At 53.2% G+C, this 22,421-nt stretch overlaps 1 protein-coding gene across 1 annotated transcript in view; it reads right to left on the reverse strand.

Moving 5' to 3' along the window:
- The window catches only part of ACADS (acyl-CoA dehydrogenase short chain), a 146,781-nt gene that overhangs the window by 77,276 nt on the left and 47,084 nt on the right, over positions 1–22,421 (reverse strand). The window lies entirely within an intron of this gene.

Raw genomic sequence — 22,421 nt, forward strand, 5'->3', positions numbered from 1 at the left:
CATCAGAAAAAAACTCTGGGTAACGCTGGGTGACATCACGCACTTCTAACGGGCCGAACCCAGCCTGGGGAGGACGGCCCACGTGCCTCAGGGATGTCTTAGGATCCTCCATCTACTATACTTGCTTAGCTGGTTCCTTGGGATTCGAGGACTTGAGGATTTGAGGGGGACTTGTTTTGGTCCTTGCCATGCTTGCATGAGAATCAGGGAGATCTGGTCACACCTTATTCTCAGTGGAATAGTTGTGGACGAGTGCCAATTTGCTGCATTCCCCTCACTGTTTCCGGGGGCTCATCCTCGCAAGGAACTCAGGAAGACAAGATGCGACCTGGAGTGTTTTGCATGCAGGAGACCTGGCTTTGATGCCTGGCGTCACATGGTCTCCCAGGCACCACCAGGAGGGCCCCTTCCCCAAAAGCATTAAGCTAAGAATAGACCCCAAACACTTGGCGGTGGAGTGGGGGTGGGGTTGATGGTCCAAAAACAAAACAAGTGAAAACCAGAATGGGGGATAGAAGCGACTGTGAAGGGGTCAATTAATGTGAAATATGGACAGTGCTCCCCCAGCTGACATGCTGAGGTCACGTTGGTTCCTGGTGTCCCAACAGGCTGGGGGTGGCAGGCCTGAAACCTTCGGGCAGTGCCCATCCTGGGCAAAGCGTGGAAAGGGTCCACCCTGGCCGAGTTTGGGGTCAGTCCTGCCCTGCTTATCCCAGCTCTCAGAATAATCAGTATTTGGCAGGATTACACAGAGTTGCTCTCTATGAAATTGCATGGGATAAAGTCTCTTATCAGAACCCCTCAGGAGCTGCTGAGAAACCGGAGGGCACAGGTAGGCTAAATGCCCCAGTGCCACTCTGAAATCTTCCTGAAACGCCCCACCCTCTTTTCTGAGCAAGACCTCCTCCCCTTTGAGAAGCAGCTGGTTCCTCCCTCAGATTCTTCACCTTGGCTTTATGGGTTAGGGGCCACACTGAGTGGTGCTCAGGGACTATTCCCAGCTCTGTGCTTGGAGATCAAAACAGAGTTGACCGAATCCAAGGCTGGCCCTTAACCCCTGTGCTGTCTCTCTCTGGTACCTCACCACTAGTTTTTTATTTTTTTATTTTTATTTTTTTTGCTTTTTGGGTCACACCTGGCCATGCACAGGGGTTATTCCTGGCTCTGCACTCAGGAATTACTCCTGTCGGTGCTCAGGGACCATATGGGATGCTGGGAATCGAACCCAGGTCGGCCATGTGCAAGGCAAACGCCTTACCTACTGTGCTATTGTTCCAGCCCCTTGTTTTTGTTTTTGTTTTGCTTTTTGGTTCACACCCAGCGATGCACAGGGGTTACTCCTGGCTCAGGCACTCAGAAATTACTCCTGGTGGTGTTTGGGGGACCATATCCGACGCTGGGAATCGAACCTGGGTTGGTTGCATGTAAGGCAAATGCTCTACCCACTGTGCTATGGCTTCAGCCCCTCACCACTAGTTCCTAGTGAAATCGAATCTAAAGTTTTGTTTTGTTTTGTTTTCTGGAGCCAGTGGAAGTAACGCTTGTCCTCGGATCCTGGGTAATCCTGGAATTAGGCCAGGGTCCCATGTCATTTGGAAATTCTGTTTATTTGGCCCCTGCTTAGCAGATATTTCTAGAACCAGGCATTGTGGGGCCAGAGCGATAGTATAGTGGATAAGGTGCTTGTCTTGCACAAGCACCCCATATGGTCCCCTGAGTACCACTAGGAACAATCCTTGAGTAAATCTGGGAGCAACTGAGTATAACTGGGTGAGTGACCCGGAAATAAAAAGCAAACCCAAACAAAACAAAACAACAGAACCAGGCACTGTGTTAGGTTTCTGGGATACAAAGGCTCATTCATTCTTTCCACAACTGGTGGAGGGCTCCATGTTTGCCCTGAGGGTTCTAGGTCCTTTTGAACCTCCCCTTTCCCTCTCCCCCCTCCCTGCCCTAGAGAACCAAAAAGAAGGTTCTCTGCTGCAACCTGTGAATGACTGTTTCCAAGTGTGGAAAACTAACGGTGACAAATGTGTGGCATTTAATGCTGGGAAAGAAATAAATCAGGTAGGAGAAACTCTCGAAAGTAGGAGGCAGTTACTTTAGAGAAGAAGGGGGGTGGGCCTCTCTGGAAGAGACTTTTTTTGTGGGGGCTGGGTGGGGAGGCCATGCTCAGGAGTTCCTCCTGACTCTGCACTCAGTGCTCAGGGGACCAGCTTCGAACCAGGGTCAGCCGCGTGCAAAGCAAACTCTTTACCCACTTTCTCTCCTACGGCTCCAGTCCCGACCCACTCAGGTATAAGTAGAGAAAATGAAGCTGGAAATGGTTTACACAGGAGCAGAACCCAGACGGGAGCCAGCGAAGGCGCTGAAGGTGACATTTGAGCTGCGTTTTGAAGAAGTGAAATTCCACCACTGAGGAATTTAATGCTGACAGAGGGAGTGGTGTGAGTGGGGGCTGTGGAGGGGGGTCCTTTAGTGATTAGGGGGGTGTGAAGGCTGGGAGGCCGGCCTGGAGGGGGGCGTAGAACTTCACTGCAGAGAGAGAGTCAGTCAATCGTCTGGAGTTTCTCCTTTATTCAAGAGACCAGAGTGTCCTTGAAGGTTGTCTGAGTGTGCCCCGTGTTTCAGAAATCCTGCCAGGTGTACTGTGAAGCTGACCCCAGGCCAGCGAGGGCCAGACCAATTTAGAAATCAGGTTCATTCACTTCACACGAAAAAATGATTGCATGCCCACGGCGGGCTAGGCTTTGAAAAAAGAGCAGTAAATACGTAAACATCGTGCTTTTCTGTGAGGATTCTAAGTCTGGTGGGGAGGCAAAAAAGACTAAATGTAGAGGCTGAGTCAGATTCAGGAAATATTTCAGAAATACCATCATCAAGACACGGAAAGTTCTGGAGTGGTAAATGAGACTGATTTGCTTCTCTGATTGTGAGATATAATTGGAATACGGTTACTGCAAATCACCCTGTCACACAGGAATGATTTTTGTCACGCTCCCTCCCTATACCTTTCCAGCTTTGAATGCATTTTCACATAAAGTATCTCACTTGCTGTACAAACTGCACTTCTTAAATGATTATATGTCCTTGGGGTTGGAGAGATAGTACAGTGGGGAGGGCACTTGCCTTGCACAGAGCTGACCCAGGCTCGATCCCCGGCATCCCATAATATGATGCCCCAAGCACCATCAGGAGTAATTCCTGAGCATAGCTGGGTGTGAATCAAAACTCATCATCATCATCATCATCATCATCATCATCACCATCATCTATTTTTGCTGTCATAGTATTCAACTGTCTCATATCTAATCTTCAGTGAACGTTATGCAAAAGAAGAGCTGGTATGGAGGGTTAAAGGGACATCTTGTCCACCAAGTCACATAAGAAGATGGTTCTGATACTAAGGGTCTATTCCTGGCTCGGCACTCAGGAGAATTACTTCTGGCAGTTCTTGGGGGACTGTATGGAATGCCAGGGATTGAACCCGGGTCGATCGCCTGCAAGGCAAATGCCCTACCTGCTATACTATCACTTTGGCCCTTATTTCTCATTTTCTAAGGGTAGCTATTAAGAGTACTAAGGCAGGGTTAAGGCAAAAGTCTCTTTTTTTCCCTGGTGCTAGGATTCAACCCAGGACCTTATACATGTCAGGCAAATGTTCTACCATTGGCCACTGAACCGCTCTCCTCCCCACCACCCCCACTCCAGGGGCAGAAACCTTCCCACGTAAATGATCTTTCATTTAGCGTATTTTTTTGGGTAAGGCCACGTCCCCTTAGCAAATGCCTTTAAAAACTGCTCTTGGGGCCGAAGAGATAGTACCGCAGAGAGGGCGTTTACCTTGCACACGGCCAACCCAGGTTCGATCCCCAGCATCCCATATGGTCCCCCACGCGCTGCCAGGAGTGATTCCTGAGTGTAGAACAGTGTAGAATGAGGAACAACCCCTGAGCACCGCGCTGAGTGTGGCCCCAAAAGCAAAACAAACAAACAAATAAATGAAAAACCCTGCTCTTTCTGGATCCCGACCAAGACTCTATCTATGACAGAGCTTGGGAAAGGTTGGGGAGAATTTGCACAGTGGAGCTTGAATTAATTCTCCCTGACGTTTCTTGTCTAGTGCGTTCCTTTCCACTATTGTCAAAATCAAATCCTGCACTAATCTTCTCCTTGTTTGCTGATGACCAAATCTCTGTTAGGTTTCGGAAAGCTGGGATTACAGAATGTTCATATGGCTTTAAATCCTTTGTGGTGATTGGGGAACTCAGAAGAATTGGAGGAGACTTTCTGTTGCGGGAGAGGAGGCAGGCAGGGGACTCCCAGAAATCTGCTCTTGGATTTGAATGTTCATCACTTAAGAGGATTCTAAAAATTTTATTTTTCATGGACATATTTGTTTATTCTTGGTTTGGGAGCCATACCTGGCAGTGTTCAACAGCTACTCCTGGCGGGGTCCATGTGGTACCTGGGCTCGAACCTCTGATGTCTGCATGCTTTGTTTTTGTTTGTTTTTGTTTTGGGGTCACACCTGGGATACTAAAGGGTCACTCCTGGCTCTGCACTCAGAAATCACTCCTGGCGGTGTTTGGGGCACCCTATGGGATGCTGGGAATCAAACCCATGTCAGACACCTGCGAGGCAAATGCCCTACCCACTGTGCTATAACTTTGGCCCTTATTTCTCATTTTCTAAGAGTATCTATTAGAAGGAATAAAGCAAGTTTAAGGGTCTCTCACAGGCCTTTGTTTGTTTTTAATTTGTCTATGTGAGGTGAAGGGAATTAGACCAAAGGCCTCACACATCCAAGGCTGGGCTCTACTGCTGAGTTCCATTTTTAGCCCAATGTTAAGTTTTTTTGCTTTTTAAAAAATTATTTAGGAGCTGGAGCAATAATACAGCAGGTAGGGCATTTGCCTTGCACACGACCAGACCGGGTTCGATTCCCAGCATCCCATATGGTGCCCCAGCACTGCCAGGAGTAATTCCTGAGTGCAGAGCCAGGGGTAACACCTGAGCATCGCTGAGTATGGTCCCAAAACAAAACAATAACAATGCATTATTTATGGACTAGAATGGTAGTACAGTTGCACACAGCTGACCCAGGTTCAATCCCTGGCATCCCACAGGGTTCCCCCAAGCCCTACCAGGAGTGATCTCTGAGCTCAGAGCCAGAAATAATCCCTGAGCTCAGCTGGGTGTGGCCCAGAAAACAAAACAAAACCACAACACATTTTGTTTTTTGGGCCACATCTGGTGGCTCTTATCAACTACTCCCAGCTCTGTACTCAGAGGGTCACTCCTGATGGCGCTTAGTGGATGGAACCTGGGCCTCCATCGTGCAAAGTGCGAATTCAGCCCATTGAGCCACCTCTCTGGCCCTCTTGGACTTCAAGATTAAAAGGGATGTGGGCCAAGGGCTGGAGCAATAGCACAGCGGGTAGGGCGTTTGCCTTGCACGCGGCCAACCCGAGTTCGATTCCAAATGCCAAAAAACGCCAAAAATAAATAAATAAATAAATAAAAGGGATGTGGGCCATAAGAGTATATGCATATGTCCAAACCAAGTTGTAACCCCAATACTGCCAATACTGTATACCTGGGTTCGATCCCCAGCACCCCATAGGGTCCCCCGAGCCCCAGAAGTAGTGAAACCAGAGTGCAGAGCCAGGAGTCAGCCCTCCCAAATAAAAACAAACAAACAAACAAACAAAAATATCCTAGCACACCTGCTCTCCAACTATGAGACTGTCTTTTTTTTTTTTTTGCCTTTTTGGGTCACACCCGGCGATGTTCAGGGGTTCCTCCTGGCTCTGCACTCAGGAATACCCCTGGCGGTGCTTGGGGGACCATACGGGATGCTGGGAACTGAACCCAGGTCAGCCGTGTGCAAGGCAAGCACCCTACTCCTGCATGCAAGGTAAACGCCCTACTCGCTGTGCTATCGCTCCAGCCCCTATGAGATGGTCTTATGGCCATTCTTTCCTTTCCTTCTTCCGCTTCCCTGATGCAGAGTTGTTCTCGGCCTTCGGTCCTACCTGGCTTTAGGGAATGCATGCTTCCCATGCCTTCCTTCTTTGATAGCAACACCACACCCCTCTGTCCTCGCCGCATGGATATATGTGATCCGTGTACATCGGCACTGGAAGTCCCCGTTCCATCCATACCCTTTCCATTAGCTGAAATGCAATCCATGTGCAGATGACCGAGTGACACTCCAGCCACGGTGGCCTCCTTTACTGTCTGGCTCCTGTACTACGTCTGTTCCATGACAGTGGGATGGCTGGAGGGCAGCAGAGCACCTCGCTGGGCCGTGTACACTGAACAGCTGCGGTCGGTGCTCACCTGCTACGTAGGGGATGAGGGATATATTCAAAAGAGGCAGTGCGAGGGAGCCAACTTAGTGTTCGTGCACTGGAACCCAACTTCAAGGCCTGGCACCCGAGGGCCCCCAGGTTCCAGGTGCCAGGTGCAACACAGGTGCAATACAGGTGCAATATGGGAAATCCCCTGAGCACTGTGGGTGTGGCCTAGGTGTTCTCTGGTGTTCCACGAATTGAGACATGAGGCCTGGTTGGCTGAGTGCTGCCAGGAATTGCCCCCCAGACCCTTTGAGTCATGGTTGGAAGGCCTCAGCCACGTCTCACATACACACAAAAAAGAGAAGTAAGACAGGGGCTAGAGCGATAGCACAGCGGGCAGGGCGTTTGCCTTGCACGCAGCCAACCCAGGTTCCATTCCCAGCATCCCGTATGGTCCACCAAGCACCGCCAGAGGGTAGTTCCTGAGTGCAAAGCCAGGAGGAACCCTTGTGTATCATCAGGTGTGACCCAAAAAGCAAAAAAAAGACAAGTAAGACAGGGCCGCAGAGATAACCCAGAGGAGAAGGCATTTGCCTTGCACATGATGGACCTGGGTTTGACCCCCAGGATCCCCTGAGGACCACCGGGAGCAAGCAGTTCCTGAGCACAAAACCAGGAATTACCAAAAAAAAGAAAAACAGAAAAAAAAATGAAAAGAAAAAAAAAAGAAGTAAAACATTGGGGTTTTGTTTGGGGGATTGGGTCCAAGTCCTACCTGGAGGCCTCTCCTGGTTCTGCATTCGGGGAGTATCTCTCCCCGTGGCACCTGGTGGGGGTGCCCATGTGGTGCGGGGGACTCTGTGGTACAGGGTTGGTGCCTACAAGGCGGGCCCCTGTGCTGTCTCCTTCCAAACATTGTTTTTATAGAAACGAGTCCCTTCTGCTGGGGCCACATGCGGGGAGAGCGGCCCTGCAGGGGTGCGACCCCCCCCACGCCTTCAGACCCATCATTTCCAGCGTGTGTGCACCCAGCCTGCACTCGGGGTCACCCTCCCGCTCAATGGAAGAAGTGACCTTAAGGGCCAGACAAGCGTTGGGCCACAGCGGGAGGGTTCTCGGTTGTGATGCTGGAGGTTCAGTGCAAACGCAGAGGCAGCCAACAGTGCAGACTGTGAGCAGGGCGGCTGCATCTGTGGCACTTGGAGTTGTGCCTGGCCCCTGGCAAGCAAAGCTCCTGATTCTGCTGGTGGGAAACTGTGGCAGCAGAGGAAGCTGTCACTGCTGCCCTGGGAGGAGCTCACCAGACTACCTGAGATGGGACCTCCACAGTCAGGGGAGCAGGGGCAGGAGGCACGCGGGCACGCACACAGAACTGTCTTTCCTTCCCTCCTTCCCTCTTCCTTCCTTCCTTCCTCCCTCCCTCCTTCCCTCCTTCCCTCCTTCCTTCCTTCCTTCCCTCCCTCTCTCCCTCCCTCCTTCCTTCCTTCCTTCCCTCCCTCCCTCCTTCTTTCCCTCCCTCTCTCCCTCCTTCCTTCCTTCCTTCCTTCCCTCCCTCCCTCCTTCCCTCCTTCCCTCCCTCCTTCCGTCCTTCCTTCCTTCCTTCCTTCCTTCCTTCCTTCCTTCCTTCCTTCCTTCCTTCCCTCCCTTCCTCCCTTCCTCCCTCCCTCCCTCCCTCCCTCTGTCTTTCCCTCCTTCTCTCCCTCCTTCCTTCTCTCCCTCCTTCCTTCTCTCCCTCCTTCCTTCCTTCCTTCCTTCCTTCCTTCCTCCCTTCCTTCCTTCCTTCCGCCAGACTCGGCAGTACTCAGAGCTTCCTTTTGGCTCTGTATTCAGGTATCACTCCTGGTGGGCTTGGGGAACCATACAGGATGCTGAGAATTAAACCCAGGTTAGCTGTGTGCAAGGCAAGCTCCTTCCTCACTGTACTATCAGGCCGCGTGGCCCCAAAACAAAACAGACAAAAAAAGAGAGAAATTCTTTATCCGTGGTGTGGAATAGAAGGTCTTCAATACTTTAACAACTGGAAGGCAATACCAGAGCCTGCCAGCCAATTTCGAGTCTTTTGTTTTTGTTTTTGATGGTGAGAAAAATACCCTATTTAGGAAATATGATCCTCCATCTTCCAGTAGGCAGGGGTCACACCCACCAACTGACCCCCAGCGCCATGTAATCCCAACAACGGCCAAAACCCAGAGACTATAAAACCCAGCTCCCGGAAGAAAACAGTGCAGAGACTCCTGCCCCTTCTCCTGGCTGTCCTCGCTGGGGCCCCCTGGAGGGGGAGGGGTTGAGTTTCCCTCCCCGCCCCGAGTAGAGCTCCGGCTGTCAAAGACCTTCAGAATCAGCCACAACCATGCTGAGACCACTCTCCACACACATGAAGGTACCGGCAGAGGAACAAAGGCATGCGGGTCCTGGGGCTGAGATCTCCAAGCCTGCTCGGATCGGGACTGAGCATCCTCCACCCAGATCCTCCAAATTCCAGTAGGTGGGGGTCACACCCACCAACTGGCCCCCTGGCGCCGTGTAATCCCATCAACGGCCAAGACCCAGAGGCTATAAAACCCAGCTCCCAACATCTTATTATCTCATTCTTACTTTGGACAACCTGGCAGGCTACTGAATGTAACCTGCCCACACGGCAGAGTCTGGCAAACTCCCCGTGGCGTACCCAACATGCCAAATACCAGTAGCAATGATGGGTCTCATTCTCCTAAACCTGAAACAGCCTTGAATATGGCACTTTTTAAAATCTCAGGGTTAAGATGAAGGAGATGTTACTGGTGCCTGCTTGACGAACAACGGGATGATCGTGATCGTGATTCTTTCACTATAAAGTGAAAGAATCAGTTGGGATGTGGGCAACCCCTAAAATAAAGCCTGCTACGGCTCAGAGGGATGGCTCGCAGGCTCCGCATAGAGGCATATAGGGATTAGATCCCAATGTCGCATGGTTCCCCTGTCACCTCTGGGAGTAACCCCCAGCACCATGCCAGGTGCACAGGATTTGGGGTGTGCCTGGTTTCTGGCCCTTGGAACCAGCAGAATAGCCCCAGGAATTCTACTATGAGATTTTTTTTTCCTTTTGGGTCACACCCAGCAATGTACAGGGGTTACTCCTGCCTCTGCACTCAGAAATTACTTCTGGTGATACTCAGGGGACCATACAGGATGCTGGGGATCGAACCTGGATCTGCCACATGCAAGGCACATGCCTTACCCACTGTACTACAGCTATGAGAACTATAGTTTTCATTTGGCCAGGGAGACCTCACTGAGCCGAAGCTGACTTCCAGCTACCTGCCCATTCCAAAGAAGAACGGACCCTCCAGGTCCAGGCCTTCTCAAGTAACTCCTACCAGCAGCAAGGAAAATATTCCAATGCTCAGCCGCTCATAGAGGAGGGATTTTAGAACAGTTCTCTGGGGGTGGTGAGCAGCACAGCAGGTAGGGCATTTGCTTTGCATGTGGATGTCCTGGGGATTCGATTCCAGGCGTCCCATATGGTTCCTTGAGCTTCCCCCCCCCCCCCAAAGAAAAGAAGGTTCTCTGATAAGACCTTTTCTCATCTTCTTTGGTGCCACCCCCAGGGGTGCTCAGGACTTAGTCCTGCCTCTGTGCTCAGGGATCACTCCTGGCAGGGCACAGCGGACCGTTTGCGGAGAGGGGTATTGAACGCGTGCAAACTGCCCTTCCCCCTGTACCCTATCTCCAGCCTCTGGACTTGACGATTTCAACAACACGATCTGTTTTCACTTCGTCTGCTTCCAGCCTTTCCAATTAATCCAGGAATGAGCGCCCAAGGCAAAAAGCCCAGTGGTGCCTGAGGAGTACGAAGGCACCAACGGATCCAGGGAAAGACATGTCAGCAAGGGACCCCCCAACAGAGAGACGGACACAGTGAGCTCCTCCCCGGGTACCAGGCGGCTTACAAGGCATGCACGCAGGTCCCTCCATTGGCACCATCTGCCAATTCCTCAGGAGGACAGAACAAACCAGCCAGGCATGAAGATTAGATTATGTAACGCTCGGGGATTGCTGTTTTCCAAGAGGAAGCAAATGGAACGAATTGATTTGCTTGTCAGAGTCATGTCACAGAAGGAGACCCGTCCCCCGTCTTCCAGGAGGACCTCATTAAAGAGGGGAATGACCACCCAGATTGAGGGACAGTGGGGCCGCAGCTGGTGCCACTCGTAAGAGCAAGTCCAACATCCCGTCTTGCACCAGTGAATCCTGTCCGGTCCCCTTGCCTGATAAGTGACACTCAGCTCCATGCTGCTCTTCTCTGCTGTCATCTAAGAGAGACCAGCAGCAGCGACATGGCAAGGGATGCAGCTGGCGCTTACGGGCCACAAGATCGGGACCTGGGAGCATTGCCTGAGCTCCCTGCCTCCTGGGAGGCAGTGTTTCATCAGGGAATCAGGAATCAGACGGGATCATCTTTATGAGTCAGAGCTCTGAACAAGTGCTGTGAGAGTATGGCCTTCAAAATACAGCATCAGGGGTCTGGAGAGAGAGAGAGAGAGAGAGAGAGAGAGAGAGAGAGAGAGAGAGAGAGAGAGAGAGAGAACAGCAGATGCTGTACATTTGCCTTGCATGACCCTGACCCGGGTTCAGTCCCTGGCACTCCCCTGAGCACCAGCAGGAGTGATTCCCTAACACAGAGCCAAGACTAACCCCTGAGCATCGCCAGGTATGGCCCCAAACCCCCAAACACAACAACAACAACCACCCCCGACACACACACATACATGCACACAATACAGCATCAATGTTACACAGTCCAGGAACTAGCTGGCCTTGCACTTGACAGACACGATCAATCTCAGGCATCCCATAGGGTCCCCCAGGCCCACCAGCAGGCATTCCTGAGCTCAGGACAGCGGAAGTCCTGAGCATCGCTGAGTATGGCCCCCAAACCCAAAATCAAAATCATAGCTTCAGGAAGATTCACTCATTGCATTCTTTCCTCCCTTTTTTTCCCTCGGCTTGTTTGGGTGACATGGGCTTGGGGGCAGCACTCGGGGTGTTGCTTAGGAGTCACTTGGCTTGTGATGTGGGAGTGCTCGTGATGGAACCCAGATTTCCTGCATACGCTCAACCTGCTGCACCTTTTCCAGCCCCTGGGACTCCTTTTTATTTGGGGAGGGGTCCAGGGGGCCTAGAGGCCACCTCCCGCAATATTCTGCCAATGGAGCCCCATCTGTGGAGGGGCCTGGCAGTGCTGGGGGTCTAATGTGGGCTCTTGCCTGTACATGACGCCACGGCTGCCCCCGCCCCCTGAGCTTGCATTTCTGCGTTCTTTGGCTACTGTTGGTTTCTCTCAAATGCCCAGAACTATCCTCACCAAAAGCTGTTCCGTAGATGGGACCAGAGCTGTAGGACAGCGGGTAGGGCGCTTGCCTTGCGTGCGGCCGACCTGGGTTCCATCCCTGGCCTCCCATGTGCTCTCCCATGCACCACCGGGAGTAACCCTTGAGCATTGTCGGATGTGATCTCCCCAAAAGACAAAAACAAAATATGCTCAGTAGATCCGAAAACTGAATGGTGGCCAGGTGAGCATGCAGTGCCGGGGATGGAACCGAATTTCCTACAGACAAAACACGTACTCAGCCCATCGGGCCTCTCTCTGAGAGAGCCTCTCCACACAGCTCTCTCTTCGTGCCTCCTGTTATTTTTCCCCCCATCTCAAACTTCGGATCAAGGAGTGAAAAGACCTAGAGACCCCTTTGTGTCCCCCTATGCCCTCCCCCACCTCCATATTGCATGAGCACTCTGGTTTCCTACACCCCACTCGAACCCTGTAAACAGCCCGGGATGAAATGTCCTCTGACTGTCTAATTGGCCGGTGCTTTGTTCCTATCCAGGCAATACACCTACCACATGTGTCCGTCTGTTCTGGGGCCAGTACCACAGCTTTAAAAAGAGGAAGCGCAATTAATAATACAATATGCTACTACTTTCTGGAGTTATTCTCAACATTCACCTTTTCCCAAGGCTATAATAGCAACTTAAAGATAAAATCTAATTCCTCTTTACAACATAATTGTGCAGTAGAGTTTGTATGAGCTAAATATAATTCCGAGAACAAGCTTTTTCATGCCATCAAAATTCATGTTAACAACTATAAAGAGCGAGCTGCAGAGCTGATGGCCCAGCCTGGAGACTTAGCAAATCAATTCCATATTTAAGTCAACCTGACACATCTCCAGAAGTTTGCTATGGGGCCAGAGAGGGGGTGGGGTGGGGCGGGGGGACCTTACAGAGAGGGGCTTTGCAGACCCGAGCCCTGGTTCTGTGAACTGTGGCCTTGCTTTCGGCAATAAATGTGGTTCCAGGGCCAGAGCGATAGGTAGCACAGTGGGTAGGGCACTCCCCTTGCATGCGCCTGACCCAGGTTTGATACCGGTCACTAGATATGGCCCCCCAAGCCCCACAAGGACTGACCTCTGGGCCAAGAGTAAGCTCTGAGTCCCACTGGTGTAGCCCTGAAAGCAAAACAAATAAATGTGCTCCTGAAAAGTTGACTAAGAAGTGTATTCTCATAAACCAAAACTACACTGTATTATCATAGGGAACTTACTGTTAGAATAGTAATTTTGCAAGAAATCATCTCGTGATTTAAAGTTCTTTTTTTTGGCGGGGGAGGTCATACCCAGTGTGCAGTGATGCAGAGGGGTTACTCCTGGCTCTGCACTCAGGAATTACTCCTGGTGGTGTTCGGGGGACCATATGGGATGCTGGAAATCGAACCCAGGTTGGCCACGTGCAAGGTAAATGCCCTACCCACTGTGCTATCACTCCAGCCCCTAAAGTTCTCTTTGATTTCTTTGTTTGGTCTGGGTTTGGGTACTCAGGGGCTACTCCTGGCTCTGTGCTTGGGGGCCACTCCTGGTGGTGCTCTGGGGGTCACGAGGTGCTGGGGACCGAACCTCAGGCCCCAGCATGCAGAGCACGAACTGAGCCATTGAGTTCTCTCTCTGGTGCACCTTTAAGTTTCTCTTTGGTTTGAAATGATGATCAGGGAACTGATTTCTGGCAGCAATTCTCAGCAGTTAATGCGAGGGCCTCAGGCTGTGTGGCTGGTCAGGGCTTTTCAGTGTCTCAGATTATGCAGGCCACCTGGCAGTGCTGTGGAATGCCCAGGGCCACATCCAGGTGACATTTAGGGGATGATGCAGTGCTGGGGATGGAGCCAGGGTGAGCTGCATGCAAGGCAGTGCTCTGGAGCTATTGCTAGCTCTGTGCTCGGGAGTGACCCCCAGCAGTTTTCAGGGAATCACCCAAACAGGCCAAGCACCTGAACCCCGTATTCTCCCTCCAGCCCTATTTTTTATTTTATTTTATTATTATTTTTAAAAATTTTTATTAGTGAAACACCATGAGGTACAGTTGTAGATTTACAAATTTTTGTGTTTGGGTTTCAATTATACAATGATCAAACACCCATCCCTCCACCAGTGCTCATTTTCCACCACCACGGGTCCCAGTATCCCTCCCACCCCCCACTCCCCCATCTCACCCTGCCTCTGTGGCAGGGTATTCCCTTTTGTTCTCTCTCTCCTTTTGTCACCCAATTTTTTCTTTTTTTAACTTCCTCACCCCTTCCACTCTCAACTTTTCATTCCCTTTGGTGTTGCTTGGTTGTGGTACACACACACACATGCACGCACGCACGCACACAGACACACACACCGGGGGCCGTGTTCTGTAGTTGTGGTGCTTGCATACATTCTGGTTGAAGTATTCAACAGCGACTGTACAAGCTGGTCACAGGGCTGGGTGGCTAGGTGCTGGTTTTTCCTGTGGTGCCCCCCTACACACACACACACACACACACACACACACACACACACGGCTCCAAGGGACTGGGATGGGCCACAGTTGGAGTACCAGAGGATCTAAAGAGCAGAGTTACTTGTGGGGGACAGAACCCCCATCCTCTGTACAGTGGCCAGGCAGGCACTGATTGCCAGCCAGTCCTTCCCGGGCCCCCTTGGACTCATTAAACCAATCTAGATGGTTCCTCCATCCAGAATATTTCCCATGAGATTTCTCTTGAGTCTGTAGGGAGGCTGGATGGCCTTGAGTGCTCCTGGAAGAGCAGAAATTCTGGAATGGAATCCAGAGGAGAGACAAAGGAACTCCCGTTCATAGGCTGCATATAGAATGTGTCACAAAGGCATCTGTTAGCACATTTTTGTCCTGGAAGTAAACACACACTCCAGCATTCATTTACTTTCTCCTTTTGAAAATAAACAACAAATATATTAGTATGGCAGGTGTGGGATTCAAAGTCTTTTCTTTTTTTTTAACCATGAAATCCAGGTTTCCCTTCCCCCCAAAAAAAAATTATTACTCAGGGGACCAGAAAGACAGTGCCTTGCACCCAAGTTTGACTTCGGCACTGCATATGGTTCCCCGAATATCACCAGGAGTGATGCCTGAGCACGGAACTAGGAGTAAGCCCTGAGCACTGATGGGCTTGGGCCCCCAAAACATACAAATACACTAGTAAAATATTACCCCGTGCAGGAATATAAAGATCACTCTGTTTCGCAGTTTCAGTGGCTCAGCCATTAAGACCAAGTCCGGAATCCTTCAGAGCTCCAGTTTCTGCCTCAGTTTTCCTCACTCTCCAGATTTCTCACCGGAAGACTCAGATCCGTCTGCAGCCCCTCCTGTGCCCCAAAGTCTGGGTTCCTCTTAGTTTGTACTTGCCAGGCAATGCCAGTCATCCCCCAGACTCCCCGCCCCCACCCATCTGGGCCGATGGCTCTGGGGACACTGCTCAGATACAGTCTGGTGCCGGCAAGAGGAAGGGGTAACTAGGAGCCTTCCCTGCCAGATGCTGACCACATTCATCAGTTCCCTTAAGCGTCCTCTAAGGGGCCAGAGCAGTAGCACAGCGGGGAGGGCGTTTGCCTTGCATGTGGTCAAACCCAGTTCAACCCCTGCATCCTAAGCACTTCCAGGAGTGATTCCTGAGTGCAGAGCCAGGAGGAACCTCTGAGCATCGCTGGGTGTGACCCCCAAAAAAGGAAAAATGAGTCCTCCAAGATGAGTCCTCCAAGACTGGAACCTTGGTGAGATCTTCACTTCTCTCTCCTTCCCCTCAAGCACCCCCTTGGGTATTGGTGCTCCAGGAAAGTCCAAAATCAGCTTCTCCAAAAAGCCCAATTCGGGGGCCCAGTGCAGTAGTACAGCAGGGATGGCGTTTCCCTTTCTCGTGGCCAAGCTGGGCTTCATCCTCCCGGGCCCCATATGGTCCCTGGAGCACTACCAGGAGTGATCCCTGAGCACTGAGGCAGGAGTAAGCCCTGAGCACCGCTGAGTCTGACCCCCAAACCAATCAAACAAACAAAGCCCAATTCAAGCTGGCCAGTTCTGCCTCTAGGCAACTGGGCCCCAAGGGACACTTGTAGGGCTCCACGTGCGAGACCCCAACCCCCACGCCCCACTGGTTTGGAAGTCTAGTTTGCGCGTGTGCATGCCTCCTCTCCACCCCCTGCCCCTACCCGATTCCCCGAACCTGGATGTGACACTCGCTTTGGAACAGGGACTGGGGAGGCCAGCAGGTCTTGGGATGGATTGAGCATCTTTCGGTGGACTGGCCCAAGGCTGCAGCATCTCCATGAATGTGCCCACCAGCTCTGAGAGTGGGGATCGATGGCCTCCCGTCCTGATGGGGAAACTGAGTCAGCTTTTGTCTATTTCAGTCTTGTTCTGACACAGGTGTGTCAGTCTCGGATTTGGTTTTGATTTGGGGGCTCCACCCATCAATGCCCAGGGGCTACTTCTGGGAGTGTTTGGGGGACCATGTGGGATGCCAGGGATGGAACCCGGGTTGGTTGGTCCTGTGCAGGGCAAACGCACTTCCGGCTGTACTATCTCTCCCGGCCCCAGCAGTCTTGGGATTGAACCCGTTACATCGATGCCCAAGATCTCAGATCTTCCTTCATCCTTCAGAAGTGAAGCCACCGGCAGGGAGCACTCTTCCTCCCTCGTAACCCCGAGCCCACTGGGTGCCGTGGCCTACTGGGGTTCATGCCCTGGCTGCGGGACTGAACTTATTTCACCATCTGTACCAATACCAGTGCCAGGTGCCAGGCTGGGGCAGACCCAGAGTGTGCCCCATCGGAGAGATCAGGAGCTGGAGGGCCTGGAGGGTGAACGTGCTCATGAGCCCCCAAAGCCCAGGGGAAGTGTGGAACCCCTGTTGGATGTCGGCAGTGCCCAGAGCAATCGTGTGGGGCAGAGGAGCGAGGAGGGGAATTACGCGAGTCTCGTTTGAAGTGGAGCCATCAGGAAAGGCCTCACAGAGAAGCTGGCATTTCGTGGATCTAAAGGAGACAAGAGGGATTGTTCTAGAAACCTGGGCAAGCTTGGGCCCGTTTCCTCCGAAGCACAGATGGGTTCCAGAGTGGGTCTGCTGGAAGAGGTTGCTCAAAGAGCGTGTCTCACAGGCCCTTCCTGAGGACGTGGAGATGCTTCCTACAGCCTGGGGGCTCAGAGCCCAGAGGCACTCCCCGAGCCCCCCACCTCCGCAGAGCAGCGGGTTAGGGAGCCCGTGCTCATTAGGGAAGGGTCTGCCCTCCCTGGGAAACATCTGCTCTTCGTGCTATCGGAAACAAAAATAGGCAGGAGGACAGAATCAGAACCTGCGTTGGGGGCTGGAGCAATAGCACAGCAGGGAGGGTGTTTGCCTTGCATGCAGCCAACCGGGTTTGATTCCCAGCATCCCATATGGTCCCCCGAGCACTGCCAGGAGTAATTTCTGAGCATGGCTGAGTATGACCCCAAAACAAAACAAAACAAAAAAAACACCTGTGCTGACATGTGGCCAGACTGTCCTGCCTCCGCCCAGTGCCCAAACACGCAGAGGGGCCCCTTTGCTGGCCAATGCCCTTGGTCCAGGTGTGCCCTGTGCAGAGAGTAGCCCCAGTCGGGCCTGGCCTGCAAAATGTCAGCTCAGATTCTGAAGACAATCCCAGGGAGCACGGTGTGAACCCAAGGAGGCCAAGCTCTGCGTGCGGGAGGACTGGCCTCCGTTCCCCACACCACGGGGTTTTCTGAGAGACCCCTGGGACTGAGCCCTGGGCACCACCAGGTGTGGCTCCCAAAGCTACATCACAAAGGAGCATCTCAGAGAGTGGACTGTCCAGACGGGAGTCACGGGCCAATGCTCTGAGGCTCAGACAGGCGAGGTGAGCTCTCTAGGCCACAGAGCGCATCTGTGAAGCCCGAGTGATTTCGTACTGCCCGCTAATACTTCCCGAGGGCCCGGGAAAGGGGACAGTGTGGGGAAGGCTCTCGCCTCACATATGGCTGACGTGGGTTTGTCCCCAGCACCCGATGTGGTCCACTGAGCACTGCTGGGGATGGTTCCTGAGCACAGAGTCAGGAGGAAGCCCTGAGAGGAAGGAAGGAAGGAAGGCAGGCAGGCAGGCAGGAAGGAAGGAAGGAAGGAAGGAGGAAGGAGGAGGGAAGGAAGGGAGGGAGGGAGGGAGGGAGAGAGGGAGGGAGGGAGGAAAGAAAGGGAAAAGGAAGGAATGGAATGGGAGGAAAGAAGGAGAGAAGGAAGGAAGGAGGGAAAGAAGGGAAATAAGAAAGGAAGGGAGGGAGGCAGAGAGGGAGGGAGGGAGGGAAGGAGGGAGGGAGGGAGGGAGGGAGGGAGGGCCCTTTGGGGCCAGGCATACTTCTAGACACCGGAGATGACAGTGACACAGACAGAAGTTCCCGTGCCCCGGAGCTGACATCCTCACCGAGACAACGTAATGACATGTTAGTGATACCTGTAGCGTGCCGTGTGCAGCACGGGGAGGGATGATGCAGGGCACGGAGCGGGGTGCCGGGTGCAGAGGGGAGCAGCAGGGCTGCGAAGGGCCTGGAGGGGGTGAGCAGGACCTGCCGGGGCTGGACAAAGCCGGACCCTGTGATGCTCCATGCTCAGGGATCACTCCTGGAAGGCTCGAGGGACCCGAGGGGATGCCGGGGGTTGAACCCTGGTCAGCCCGTGCCAGGCAAATGCCTCCCCGCTGGACTGTCGCTCCGGCCCCAATTCAGGGATTTTTATGCTCTACAGGTTGTAGTTTGGAAGGGGAGAGTGGGGGGCTCTCACACACTGAGCTCTCGGGTACCACTAGACACATTGTTGCAGGGTGAGGCAGGCAACAGTTTGGTCTCACTGACTCTGCCCACCCACTGTGACCCTCCATCTAACCTCCTTCCCCAGGCTCCACGAGATCCCCTCAAGTTTCCTCTACCTTGCAGGAAGTCTTGCTATTTTTTTTTCCAAATTAAGTAGCAAGAACCTACATTTTTCAGACAAATTTGAGCTCCCCCCTTACTCTGTCATTTCCTGGCTGTGTGACTCCAGACGAGTCACTTCCCCTCTCTGAGCCTCATCCCTTGGCAGCACGGCCCCCGCTAAGCAGACAGCTTGGCCACAGACCCTGCAGTGTCCCCCGTGAATGAGAGAAACAGAGGGGCTTCTGTCTGCGCAGGGCTTTCACCGGGAGGAGCGGGAGAGACTCAGCAGGTGAGTCAGCTCGGAGGTGGTGATTCTCGCGCAGAGCAGGCAGCCAGGGGCATCCCTCAGGGGCCAGGGGGCAACGATCTTAGAGAAGGTGGCGGGGTACAGAGATGGTGCGGGGTTACGGCACTTGTGGCTGACCTCGGCTCAATCCCTGGCACCACAAGGTCCCCCAATCATTACCTGGGGGTTACTCCTGAGCACAAAGCCAGGAATAGCCCCTGAGCCCTACCAGGTGTGACCCCGACAACCCCCCACTAGAGACCAAAAAGGAAAGGTGTTCAGGAAGAGGGTTTTTTGGGGGGGAGTTGGCTGGGGGGGCCACACCCAGAAGTGCTCAGGACTCACCCTTTTTTTTTTTTGGATTTTTGGGTCACACCCAGCGATGCTCAGGGCTCCTGGCTCTGCCCTCAGGAATTACTCCTGGTGGTGCTCGAGGGGACCATATGGGTTGCCAGGGATCGAACCCAGGTTGGCTGCATTCAAGGAAAATACTCTACCCACTGTGCTAGCGCTCTGGACTCTGTGCTCAAGGATCACTCCTGGTGGGCTCGGGGGACCACATGGGATGCCAGGGATCAAACCCGGGTCAGCCATGTGCAAGGCACGTGCCCTCCCGGATGTTCGATGGCTTTGGCCCCGTTCGGGAAGAAAGGCCACGGGAAGGTCACTTTGAGTGGACGGGGAGAGGGGCGTGCGGGGCTGGGATACAGGAGAGGACTGCGGAGGGGTGCAGGGAGGAGGTGGGGCAGAGAGGTGGCGGGGGCTGGGCACAAAGCGTGTCCGCCTCTGGGGGGAGGAGGCATCGTCGCACCGCACACGGGTGTGCGGGGGGGGGTGTTCCACACGCGGCTGTTGGCGCCACAAACCGTCTTTCTCCCTTGTCCCCTCCTCCTCCCAGGGACCCTCCCCCACTGCGCGCCCCCCCATCTCTCCCTAGCCTGAGAAGGCCGGGGACCCCACCCTGGCAGTCGGACAGCAGGGACAGGGGGTGCCCGCCGTCCCCCTCCCGCCCACCGCAGCCCCAGTGATTTTCCTACTTCTCACAAGGCGATTTTATTAAACATCTCGAAAAAATATTCTCTCACTCCCTCTCTCTTTATTTATAAAAATCAACTTAACACCCTGCTCCTTTGTTCTATTTGGAAAGTGGAACAGCCTTGGTTTATATTTAGCTGAAATCCTGCCCGTTTCCCCCCCCACATTCCAGCACAACCCATCGTCGAGTTGAGGGGCTTGGGAAGGAGATGGGGGGAGCAACGGAGCTGGGGGGGCGGGGTGACGGGAGCTCCAGGGACGTGAGGTCGCAGGATGCGAGCCAGAGTGCTTTCCCTGACTCGGGGTTCCCCGCTACAGGCTGTGCCCAGCTTTCCGCCCCTCTCGAGTCCCCAGATGTCCCCAGGAGAGAGACGGAAGCTTAGAGGGAAGAGTCTGGAGCTGGAACGTAGCAGGAGAGCCCCCGAGTCCCCGAAGGCGATTCCCAGCAGTGGTGCGGGACAAAAGAGATAAGACCGAGAGGGAAAGTTCCTGGAGGGAAAGTCTCAGGCAGTCGTGAAGAGTCTGGGTCTGGGGTCAAATCCAGGCTCTGCTTTGCCTCTGGAGCTGACACCTACCCCACCAGCGAGTCGGGCTCATTACAGTAAGGGCATGTAGTATGTGCTCAATAAACCATGGCTGCTGCTATTAAGCCCTAAGGGCTGAATGACATCACTCAATTCCTCACGCTTTGAGACTCCACTCAAAAGCTGCTCCCTCAGGACTGGAGCTACAGTACAGCGGGTAGGGCATTTGCCTTGCATGCGGCCAACCTGGGTTCAATTCCCAGCATCTCACACAGTCCCCTGAGCACTGCCAGGAGTAATTCCTGAGTGCAAAGCCAGGAGTAACCCCTGTGCATCACCAGGTGTGACCCAAAAAGAAAAAAAATTTTTAAATGTTGCTTCTTCTAAGAAGTCTTCCTGGATTAAAATGACTCTGTTCAGCTAATACACTAGGCAAGACGACAGTGGGGCTAGGAAGATGGGTGGGTAGACCCGACTGTGACCATGAGCATCCATCATTGCCCCATAGTGACGAGTTCCAGAAAAGGCTTACACCCCACTGGTAAAGCCGATTCTCCTGTGTTCTCCTTAGTATCTGTACAGCACCAGACACGTGAAGAGACTGCAGGACAGTGGTTAAGAAAATGTCTGGGTGGGCAGGAGCAAGAGCACAGCAGGGAGGGCGTTTGCCTTGCACGCGGCCAACCCAGGTTCGATCCCTGGCATCCCATGTGGTCCCCCATGCGCCGCCAGGAGTGATTCCTGTGTGCAGAGCCAGGAGGAACCCCTGAGCATTGCTGGGTGTGACCCAAGGCAAAAAAAAAAACAAAAAGAAAATGTCTGGGGGCTGGAGGAATAGTCCAATGGGGAGGGCATTGCACTCAGCCAAGCTGGGTTCAATTCCCAGCATCCCTTATGGTTCCCAAGCCCCACCAAGAATGATTCCCTGAGCACAGAGCCAGGAGTCAGTCCCGAGCACTGCCAGGTGACCCCTTTCAAAACCTAACAAAGAACAAGTCTGGAAGGCCAGAGAGACATAGAGTGAGTAGGGAAATTGCCTTTCAGGTGGCCGACCCACGTTGATCCCTGGCATCACATATGGTCCCCTGAGCACTGCCAAGAGCGATTCCTGAGCACAGAGCCAGGAGTAAAGCAATCCCCGAGCACAGCCAGGTGTGGTCTGAGGGAACCAGATAGGGGGGTTAGTTAGGGCCTTGCGTCCCAGTGGTGCCCAGCGAACCATGTGGTGCCAGGGACGGAACCGGGCTCGGCTGCAGGCAAAGCACTCCCACCCCCAACAGGTTTCTTAAAAAAAAAAAATTAAGAACTATTAAGTGCTGGTGAGGATGTGAAAAACTCTCGTGTTTTATTTGTGGGAATGTATACTGGTAGAGCCAGCGTGGAAAAAAGCCTAGAGATTCCTCCGAGCACTAAAAATAGAAGTGCCATATGCTCCAGTAATCCCACTTCCGGGTACTTATCCAGAAACTAATTGAAAAGACGTACGTAGGCCTGTGCTCACCTCAGCGCTGGTCACAGAGCACAGCTGGGCGAACAACCCAGGGCCTGGTGAGGGGTGAGAGAGAAGGGGAAGTGGGTGTGGGGCCAGTGGGAGCCCAGGGGCTTGCCTGCAGGCTCACTGCAGCCCCCCAGCTTGCATCTGGGGTACAGCCTGGCCCCACTGCTGGTGCGACCAGGGAAAGAGGGACGGACGGGGGAGCTCAAGGGCTGTGCTCTAGCACAGGTGGAGCCCGGGGCTCACACTTCACCAAAAGAGACCCCCAAGCACCGAGCCAGAGGCACTGCTCCTGAGCACTGCTGAGTATGGGTCCCAAACCAAAAAGGAAGGAGGGAATGGGAGTGGGAGCGGGCAGGGCACCTGCCTTGCACGCGGCTGACCCAGGTTCCACCCCCGGCATCCCAAATGCTCACCTGAGCCCACCAGGAGTGATCCCTAGGGCACAGCTAGGAGTCTGCCCTGAGCATCGCCAGGCGTGGCCCTAACCCGCCCCCTCCCCTCCGCAAATGAATAAAACTAACAGGAAC

This window comes from Sorex fumeus, unplaced genomic scaffold (assembly GCF_029834395.1).
Source record: "Sorex fumeus unplaced genomic scaffold, SorFum_2.1 ptg000083l, whole genome shotgun sequence".
Taxonomy (NCBI): Eukaryota; Metazoa; Chordata; class Mammalia; order Eulipotyphla; family Soricidae; genus Sorex; species Sorex fumeus.